At 31.7% G+C, this 11,132-nt stretch overlaps 1 pseudogene; it reads left to right on the top strand.

The window, feature by feature from the left end:
- The first annotated feature begins 3,150 nt into the window (after window positions 1-3,150).
- On the top strand, window positions 3,151-4,922 carry LOC127558007 (T-complex protein 1 subunit epsilon-like; annotated as a pseudogene).
- Window positions 4,923-11,132: the final 6,210 nt, after the last annotated feature.

Raw genomic sequence — 11,132 nt, 5'->3', positions numbered from 1 at the left:
TTCTTCTTCTTCTTCTTGAGGAGGTCTTATTCTTGAGGAGGTCTATCTTGATCTTAACGATTTTTGAGTCATGGATCTATAGCAGTGTTTGAGGCATGGATCTGTAGCAGTGTGGTAAAGCTTATGGAGACTGTCTCAAAATAGTGTTTTTAAATGAATAATTAAAATATTTAGGATTACAAGGCAACTAATTAATAATATTGAAACATAGTTATGTTTTTTAAAGATAAGTAAGCAGACTCCAAGTTAAGAATCCTTGAATTAGATTATTTCCCATTATTCACAGAATCTTCAGAGCTTAATATGGAATCTTAGAGACATACAGTCTAGCATATATCTTAATGAGAATCCCCTTTACAACATAATTCATAGGTAACTATTTAGTCTTTAACCATTTTGGTAGGGTTTCACATTTCAGGAATCCTATAGCCATTTCTGATGAATATCTTAAGACCACTGGCCCTTATTAAATGTCAGATGTTGCATTCTCATTAATACATAGGCTCTAGAATTGGAAGGAATTATCAAAGCTATCTAGTCTAACATCCTATTCAATGAAAAAAAGATAATAATTCAATTTTGAATTGGATGTCCATGAGATATCCAATGCAAGATGTCTAATAGGAGATTATAAATGTGAGTTTGGAGATTAAGACAGAGGTTAAGGATGGATAAATAGATTTAAGAATTATCATGAAAATGACCATTTAATCCATGGTATATGATTGATACATGATGAGATTCCCAAGTAAAATAATACAAAAAAGAAGACCCAGATCAGAGCCCCATATACCCACAATTAGTAACTAACTTGGACAAAGGTTAAGCAAAGAAAATTCAGAAGAAGCAGACAAGTAGAAAATATCAGATTAGAAGGTCATTATGAAAATTTAGAGATAATAAAATATTAAGCAGATAAAGATGATCAACAGTGTTAGAGGCTTCACAGAGGCCAACAAAGATGAAGATAGAGGGGAAAGCCATTAGATTTAGCCATTAAGAGATCACTGGTAACTGGAAAAAGTTGATGAGTTCTGAAGCAAGACTGTACAAAATTAGAAACAAGTGGTCAAGTAGTCTCTGATTTATTCCTTTTGGTGACTAAGAATTCCCTTATTCAAAAGGTAATCCCTTCTACTACATTTTAATGACTAATTCTTAGAATGGTTTTCTTTATATTGAGTTGAAATCTGCTTCTCCACAATCTCCACCCTTAGATCTTCCCCTCTGGTTATTTTCCTCTTCTCCCTTTTCCATTTTTTGCATTCTGGACCTAAACAGCATAAGCTTAATCTCTTTTCCATATGGCAGCCTCTCAAATATTTGAAAACAGTTATCATGTACCCTCTGAAGTCTTCTCTTCTTCAGGCTAAACATTCCCCGAGTCTTTCTAGAGTTACTCATATGACAGAGTTTCCACTCCTCTTGCCATTTTGGTCATCCTATACACACTCCAGTTTGTTAATGTCACTCTTAAAATATGTCATCCAGGACTGAAGTCAAAACTCCAAAGGTTGTCCAGCCAACATAGAGATTGTCAGGACTATTATATGCTTTATTCAGGAGACTATATTAATACAACTTTTTTAGGTCTGGGCCTTTAATTTCATTAACTAGAAATGCATAGAGAGTAAATTCTCTTTAGCAATTCAGATCAGCACACCCTCTGTAATCTGATAGTCTCAGAACACTGAGATATCAAGTATATAAATACAACTAGTATCTATCAGATGCAGAACCTAAACTATAATTTTCCTGAACTGAAAAGAACAATTCTCTGTACATTTTATCACACAGCCTCTTATTAATATGGTCTAAGATTAAAAAAAAAACACTTCAATATTTCAATGAATCCATAATGATTAAGATCAAGTTAGATTTTTTAGCAGTTATATTACACAAGTGAAAAGAATATTATTCCACAAGAAATGGAAGACTGCAAACTTCAAGATACACATTCATTAAATTTAACAGTTCAATTCAGAAGCAACAAATTCTAAAAAGCAATCAGAAAAAAGACCTTCAAGTATAAAGAAAAAGAAAGATGATTAAAGCAAGACTATTCTGCACCCACCAGAAAACATAGAAGGTATTGGAATAATATGTTTCAACAAGCAATGGAACTCAGTTTGTAGTGCAGAGTAATCTACCTGAAAATCCGAGCTTAATTATTCATGAAAAAAAAATGACACTCAATAAGGAGACATTTGAAATATTTTAGAAAGAAAACCAGAGCCAAAGAGATTATTTGTTGCTCTAACAATCCAAATAATAGAAATTCAGGAAAATTGAATAAATACAGCATCCAAGCAACAGTAATAGTAAAAACAGAGAAATTAATAAACTTCTTTCTAAATATACAAAAGGAGACAGGAATAAAAGCATAAGTAGATGGGAATCTTGCTCTGGGTGTGGTGTGAAGAATTTGTTTCTTTAAAAGTCCATTCATCCTACACCTTGGTAGGGCATTCCCTTTTAAAAAATTAATGTAAAGTAATTGAAGGCACATCATAACTATTTAAAGCAGAAGTGAAGGGAAAATATAACTTGAAAAAAAGCCCAATATAAAAACCAGATGGAAGAAAATATAAGCCTAACTCTCATAATTTTAAATGTGTATAAATTAGACAATCTAACAAAATGAAAAAGACAGGCAGATTAGATAAGAAAACAAAACTCTACAATATTTTGCTAAAAAGAAACACATTTTTAGAAAGACATAGACACATTAAAACTACAAGACTTAAAAAAATTATAAGATATCAAATGAATTTTAAGAAATAGGAGTTGCAAGTGTATGCCCCCCCAAAGCAAAAACAAACATTCAAAATTTAAAAAGAATAAACAAGGAAACTATAGTATACTTAAAATAACCATGGACAACAAACCAATATCACTAATAAATTACATTACCTGAATGACTTAGAACCAAAATTCATAAAGGTAACAGTATCTGAGTTTCAAGAAGACTACACAATAATACAATAGTGACAGAAGTTTCAGTATCCCTCTTTCAGATTTGGATAAATGAAACAGAAAGCTAAACAGAAGAGGAAAATATGGAACTGAACAAATTTCTAGAGAAACTAGGATTAAAAAATTTGTGGCACCTTGTAAATGGGACAGTAAAAGAATACATTCCTGCAAACTCCACCATGTCTTCTATGGGGACTCTGGCATTCAACGAATATGGACGTCCTTTCCTCATCATCAAGGACCAAGAGCACAAGTCTCGCCTTATGGGACTGGAGGCCCTCAAATCTCACATAATGGCAGCAAAGGCTGTATCAAATACAATGAGAACATCACTTGGACCTAATGGGTTTGACAAAATGATGGTGGATAAGGATCCATGTGACTGTAACCAATGATGGTGCCACCATTTTAAGCATGATGGATGTCAATTATCAGATTGCTAAACTGATAGTTGAACTTTCCAAATCACAAGATGATGAGATTGGAGATGGGATTACAGGAGTAGTTGTTCTGGCTGGTGCATTGCTTGAAGAAGCTGAACAACTGCTGGATCGTGGTATTCATCCAGTCAGAATAGCAGATGGTTATGAGCAGGCTGCTCGAATTGTCATTGAACATTTGGATAAAATCAGTGATAGTTTTCCAGTTGATGTTCATAACACTGAACCGCTTATCCAAACTGCAAAAACAACTCTTGGTTCTAAAGTAGTTAACAGCTGCCACCAACAAATGGCTGAAATTGCTATAATTGCTATCCTGACAGTAGCTGATATGGAACCGAGAGATGTTGACTTTGAACTTATCAAAGTAGAAGGCAAAGTAGGAGGAAGACTTGAAAATACTCAGCTAATTAAGGAAGTAATTGTGGATAAGGATTTTAGTCATCCACAAATGCCTAAAGAAGTAAAAAATGCTAAAATTGCAATTTTAACATGTCCATTGGAGCCACCCAAACCAAAAACTAAACATAAGCTTGATGTTACTTCTGTAGAAGATTACAAGGCCCTGCAGAAGTATGAAAAGGAGAGGTTTGGAGAGATGATTGAACAAATTAAACTCATTGGTGTAAACCTAGCCATTTGCCAGTGGGGTTTTGATGATGAAGCAAATCATAAGTTACCTGCTGTCCGTTGGGTAGGGGGACCTGAAATTGAACTGATTGCCATTGCAACAGGAGGGCACATTGTTCCATGCTTCTCTGAACTCACACCTGAGAAACTTGGTTTTGCTGGTCTGGTAAAAGAGATCTTATTTGGAACAACCAAAGACAAAATGCTTGTTATAGAGAAATGTAAGAATTCCAGGTCTGTGACCATATTAATTAGAGGAGGAAATAAAATGATAATTGAAGAAGCAAAATGATCTTTTCATGATGCTCTCTGTGTAATCAGAAACCTAGTTCATGATAATCATGTGGTATATGGAGGTGGTGCTGCTGAAATATCTTGTGCTTTAGCTGTTAGTAAAGAGTAAAGTGTCCTTCTTTGGAGCAGTATGCTATGAGAGCTTTTGCAGATGCATTAGAAGTCATTCCCATGGCCCTTTCTGAAAATAGTGGTATGAATCCCATCCAAACTATGACTGATGTATGAGCCAGACAAGTGAAAGAAATTAATCCTGCCCTTGGTATTGACTGCTTGCATAAGGGTGCAAATGATATGAGACAACAACATGTTGTAGAAACTTTGATTGGCAAAAAACAACAGATTTCTCTTGCAACACAAATGGTCAGGATGATTCTGAAGATTGTTGATATCCACAAACCGGGAGAGTCTGAAGAATGAAAACTTAAGTTGGAATAAAATGTAATAAAGCTTACTACTGCAATTAATAAACAGGAGTTATGTGTTGCAATCACAGCTATTTATTATTTTTTCCATTTTTTGACACTATAATTGCTATATACTAAAGACAATAAATTAGCTGTTTACCAACCAAAAAAAAAATACATACATGTATAATTTAACAATTCCATATGGAATATCATATAGATAGATCGATAGATAGATAGATAGATATAGATATAGATATAGATAGATAGATAATAGATATGTGTAGATATATCTATATATATGCATTTAACAAAAATTGACCATGTACTAGAGCCCAGAGCTATTGTTAACAAATACAAAAAGGCAGTAATGGGTTCTGTTTTACAAAGTGTAATGCAATAAACTAGTCTAAATAAGCACAGAAGAAGAGATATTAAAATTAGAGAGAAATGATAAATTGGAAACAAAAAACCCTAAAAATTATCAATTAAAAACTGTTATCTGAAAATTAAATTGATAAATCCTTAGGTAATCCAGTTAAAAGCAAGCAGCAGAAAATCTAGTCAATAAAATAGCAAATGGGAAAGGTGAAATCATAGCAAACCAGAAGAAATAAAAAGAATACTCAGCAAATTATGGACAATCATATGAATTAAGGAAACAAAAAAAAGAGAGGTGTACTTTCAAAAATGTAAATTACTCAAACCATTAGAAGACCAGTTAATAATAAATAATTCTTAAAAAAAAAAAGAAAAAGAAAGAAAGAAAGAAAAGGGAAAAAAACCATAGATCTAATGATATGGGAACTACCAAAACAAAATTCCTAGTCCTGCTAGATTCACAAGAAAATTCTACCACACTTTTTAAGAACAGTTATTATTATATTTCACAAATTGGTCTCAAAAACTGAAAAAGAAATTACCTTACAGAATCCTTTTGTTAGACACATAAATTTATTTACCTCAACCAGGAAAAGATAAACTATAGAAGCAAGACTGTCAATCAATATCATTCATGAATTTTGACTAAAATTTTTTTCATACAATCTTGTCAAGCAGATTACAAGGATTTGTCTAAGAAATTATTTATTAAAACCAAGTGAGATTTATACTATGAATACAAAGATGATTCAACATTTTAAAAAATGAACTTAATCATATTAAAAAATAAAACAATTAAGACCACAATAAATCGAAGCAGAAAAAGCCTTTAACAAAGTATGGCATTTTATGCTAAAAATCCTACAAAGTATATGCATAGAAGGAACTTTTTTTTAATATCAGAAAAGCTTCTATCTAAAAGCAAAAGCAAACATCATATGTAATGGTAATATGCTATAACTTTTTCTGCTAAAAATAGACATATAGAAAAAATGCCCATTCTTTCTAGTATTATTTAATATAGTTATGGAAATGCTAATAACAGCAATAAATCAAGAGAAAGAAATTAAAAGCATACAATAGATCAGGAGAAGGTAAAACTATCCCTATTTGCTGATGCTATAAGAGTTTACTTGGAAAAATCCTAAGCAATCACTATAGATATGAATTGAGACATCTGATAGCTTTAGCAAAGTAGCATGCTATAAAATAAACCCTCAAAAATCAGCAAGATTTCTATATGAAATAGTAAAACACAGGAAGCAATTATGGACAGAAAAATATCTGGGATTGGCCTACTAAAGTACAGAAAAGACTTCCATAGATTCAATTACAGATGGTTCCTTAAAGAAATCAAACACAACTTGAATATCTGAAAATATTCAATGATCATGGGTAAACCATGTCAAAATGATAAAAATGACAAAACTACCAAAATTAATTTATGCTGTTAATGCTATACAAATCAAATTACCAAGAAGATACTTAATAGAAGTTGATATAATAATATTAATTTACTTGGAAAAACAAAAGATGTGAGAACAAGATGAATAGCATTTCCAAACTTCAAATTATATTATAAAACAGCAGTCATTGAAACTATTTGGTATTGATTTAAAATCAATAGATTAAATAAGGAATGTTAAGAAACAATAAAATCCAATAATCTAATGCTCAATAAAGTAGAAACATTATTTAGGAAAAAAATATTTAATAAAACTACTGGGAAAACTGGAAAGCAATCTAACAGATATTAGGCTTATTTTATAATACAATCTAAATGAATATGACCCATATATTTAAAGTAACACTATAAAAAATTAGAAAATAATCATGTAATTCTCACAGACAAGGAGATGTATTTTTGACCAAACAAAAAAATAAAAGCAATTTATGAAAAAAACTTCAATTATTTAAAACTAAAAAGATTCTATTACAATTAGAATTAATATATCTAAGATAAAAAGGGAAGTGGTCAAATGGGGAAAAAAATTGACAGACATGAATAGATGCATATATTGAATATATGACTATATATACAATTTTATACATATATATTTATATGTACATTGTATATATATATGCCATTTTATAATTATATAATTTTATATAGACATTTGTGTGTATATATGTTTATAAAACTGATAGTCATTACTCAATAGATAAGTTGTCAGTGGATATGAATAATTAAAAAGTATTCACATCTTCATGAAAGAATACTCGTACCTAATGCTAAGAGAAATGCACATCAAAACAGCTCTAAGATTTTACCTAATAATACTCTGCTAATTGACAAAGATTTGTAGAATAATAGTCACACTAATATATATTGTTGGTGGAGTTGTGAAATATGATAGTTTTGGAAAGCAATTTAGAATACATAAAATGACTTAAATGCTCAGGCCCTGTGAACAATGAATGCCATAACTGAATTTATACTCCAAGAAGCTATTAATATAAAAAGAAAGGCTCAAATTACTCTAAAAAATTTATAGCAACATATAAATATATCCCATAAACTGAGGATTTACTACATAAAATGTAATATATGAATGCACTGGAATATTACTATGCTATAAGGAATGAAGGATATGATGAATACAGAAAAGCATGGAAAGATATATATGAACTGATGCAGAATGAAGTAAGCAGAGACAAGAAAACAATATACATGATAATTATAACAATGTAAATGTTGGGGATACATAACAAAAACAAAGTCAAATGTAAATATAACAAAGTTATAAAAATGAAGCAAGTCTCAATTAAAAAGGCATTAGAGAATGCCCTTGTGGAGGTGAGACATCCATCAGTATTACATTGCACATGTTTTCAGGATTTTTCAATGCATTTATCAATTGTGCTGTTTTGTTTTCCCTCTCTAAAAAAATACTATATGCTATATGGGATAAGTTTCTAAGAGAAGGAATGGAAGGAATATCTGGGGTAAGTGTGATGATATAAGAAGCAGAAAATATCGATATTAAAAAACCTTACTTTCAAAAGAGCTATTAGGATATAAACTAATTTTCATTAGAAGCTCTTAAAGCATCTTTGGGAACAACCTTAGTAGCAGTAAGGATGATAGGAATGCTATGTGTAGCTGGCTCATCTTTTCCCATCTGGCTTTGTTTTCTTTTTTTAGAGTTCTATATTTTGAAAGTTTTTAAGTCCATGTAATCAGAAGAATATAAGCACTCATTATAATGACACCTTCTCAAAATATTATTCTTAAATTTTTATGAATTAATGTTATATCAGTGCTTTTGTATAGGGCAACATTTTGTCTATGATGATGCCCTGATTGCAGAATAAAACATTTATTGGATTCTCAAGGGTATTTTGGGATGTGTGTTTATAGTTATGAAGATCTGTCATCTTTTGGTTTATAAAATATAGCAAATTTATCATCATTATTCCTAAGGACCACTCTTTTATCCAATTTTTAAAAGGTTTTATGGATATATTTTGCTTTACATTACAAATATTTATATTTCATTCTCACTCTGTGAGGTCTTTTCATAATAAAATAAAACTCAAAACTAACAATACTGTGACTACATCTAAAAGTACATGAAACATCCTAAATATGTAGTACCCTGCAACTAATTTTATTTTTTTAATTGATAGAAATTTATTTTCTCTCCCTATCATTCCCTTACTCCATAAAATAAAAAAAGAAAAACAGATTCCTGGCAACAAATAAGCAGAGACAAAGCAAAATAAATTCCCTCATTGGCTGTATACACTCACACACACACAAACACACATATTATATACACACATCAGTTGGTTGGTTATTTGTTTGATTGGTTGTTGTCCTTGTGCTTGAAGAAGACCAAAATTACATCATTATGTCAGGATAAAAATATAATGGCTCTAACTGTGGCTGATTAGGCCTATATGAATTTGGGAGGTTCTATCACAGGTTGGGCAAAATATTCCGTATGAACTTTTAAAGTAGAGCTGTCTCTCAATTTGTACATCTTGCGTTTCTTTTTGACCTACTGAAATTCTGCTTTGTTCATAGAGCACATCTTCTTTGATGTGAATACACTATATTGAATAATCCTCTTGTTGTCTTCCAATGTCAGAATTTTTCAATGCATTTATCAGTCAATCGATTTGAAAGTTCTTCAGAGAGACCTTGAGAGTGTCTTTGTATTACTTTTTCTGAGGTAACCTTTTAGGCAAACATACAGTTGAACTCTCTGCAATAGAGTTTGAATGTTTGGCAGTCCAGCTCAAGAAAAGACCTCAGTGTCTGCCTATGGTACTTTATATTGCCAGGTGATTTTTATAATCTTCCTAAGATAATTCAAATGAAAAAGATTTCATTTCCTGGCATGGCACTGGCATAATATGTCCAGGTTTCACAGGCATACAGCAATGAAGTCAGCATAACAGCTCTGCAGACCTTCATTTTGATAAGCAGCTTAATACCTCTTCTCTCCCACACTTTCCTCGAAAGCCTCCCAAACACAGATAGGTCTAGCAATTCATGTATCAAACTTATCATCTATATGTCTAGTCCTGGAAAGGTAGGTGAACTTTTTCACAGACTTCAAAATCTATTCATTTGCTGTAACCATTAGTTCCATCTATTGATGTTATAGAGAAGAATCTCTGTTTTCTTGGGTACTAATTATCAGGTCAAATTTAGCACAAATAATCAAGAATAGATCCAGACTCTGTTACATTACAGCCCCAGAGATTACATTGAGTACACAATCATTTGTGAACATATGCATAATATAAAATATACAGATACATGCATATGTGTACTGTATTATATGGGTATATATATGTCATTCTATATCCAAAATCAATCACCTCTGAGTCAAAAGGTGAATGGTATGTTCTGTTAGAGTTCTTCTGAAATCATGGATGGTCATTGTATTGATCATAATTCTTACAGCTTTCAATGCTCTTTAACTTTTCAGTGCTGCCATCACATTCAAATTGTTCTCCTGGTTCTGTTTACTTTATTCTTCTTTGATTTGTAAAAGTTTTCAATTTCTCAAGGGTAGCTATATTGTCTTCTACCTAACTCTTCAAGCTAAACATCCGTAATTCTTTTGTTATTCTCCCTGACTCAGAATATTATTAAAATAACCTTCTCAATGATGTCTGTGCCTCAAATCTCCATTCCAATCCATCTTCCATTCAGATGCTAAAACAATTTTCCTAAATCTCTGTCTCTATGTCTCTCTAATTCCAAATAAGCTCCAATGGTTCCCTTTTATATTCAGGATAAAATTAAAACTTTCATTTGTTCTTTAAAACCCCTTTACAACCTTTCCAACTTATTATTTATTACTCTTCTCTATCCTACTTCTAGCCATACTGGTCTCATATATTATTAGGAGTTCACTGGAACCAGCAGAAACTGGTAGATTTCATATTTTTAGTGTGAAAATTTGCACCTTAGAAATCAGCAATAGCTACAAATTGTTTTTGTTGCTTCGCTAGGCTTATAAAGTGTTAATAACAAATTAAACTTGAAATGTGTATGATGCATCCCCTCCCCCCCACAGAGTCTGTTGTTATACATTTACCAGCACACTCTGATTTTGCTCTATAAACATTGTTTAAGATCAGCAGGAAGAGAGTACAGTGCTCAGGGAATGAAATCATCACCAGACTGGATTCCTAGGAAATGTAGGGTAACAACAACGACAACAACAGCAACAACAACAAAAACACTAGTAATTGCATTTATATATCCCTTTAATAAGTTTTACATTATCTTATTTGGCATTATACAACCTTCAGTACCCTCTATTTCCCTTCTTTACTGTGTCCCATGCCTTATCCACACCTCTTAGAATCTTTCAAGACATAGCTGAAAAATCACTTTCTACCGGAACTCTTTCCCAGTCTCTTAGCTAATAGTATCTTCTCCCCTCAAGATCTTTCTTTCTACACTCTATCTTCTGAAGTTCATGGACTATGTTGTCTTCATCAGACTATTAGGTCATGGAAGGCAGTGAATGTTTTTATT

The sequence above is a fragment of the Antechinus flavipes genome, chromosome 3 (assembly GCF_016432865.1).
Source record: "Antechinus flavipes isolate AdamAnt ecotype Samford, QLD, Australia chromosome 3, AdamAnt_v2, whole genome shotgun sequence".
In the NCBI taxonomy this organism is placed as follows: Eukaryota; Metazoa; Chordata; class Mammalia; order Dasyuromorphia; family Dasyuridae; genus Antechinus; species Antechinus flavipes.
The sequence above is the reverse complement of the archived record's forward strand: the minus strand, read 5'-3'. Positions and strand labels throughout refer to the sequence as shown.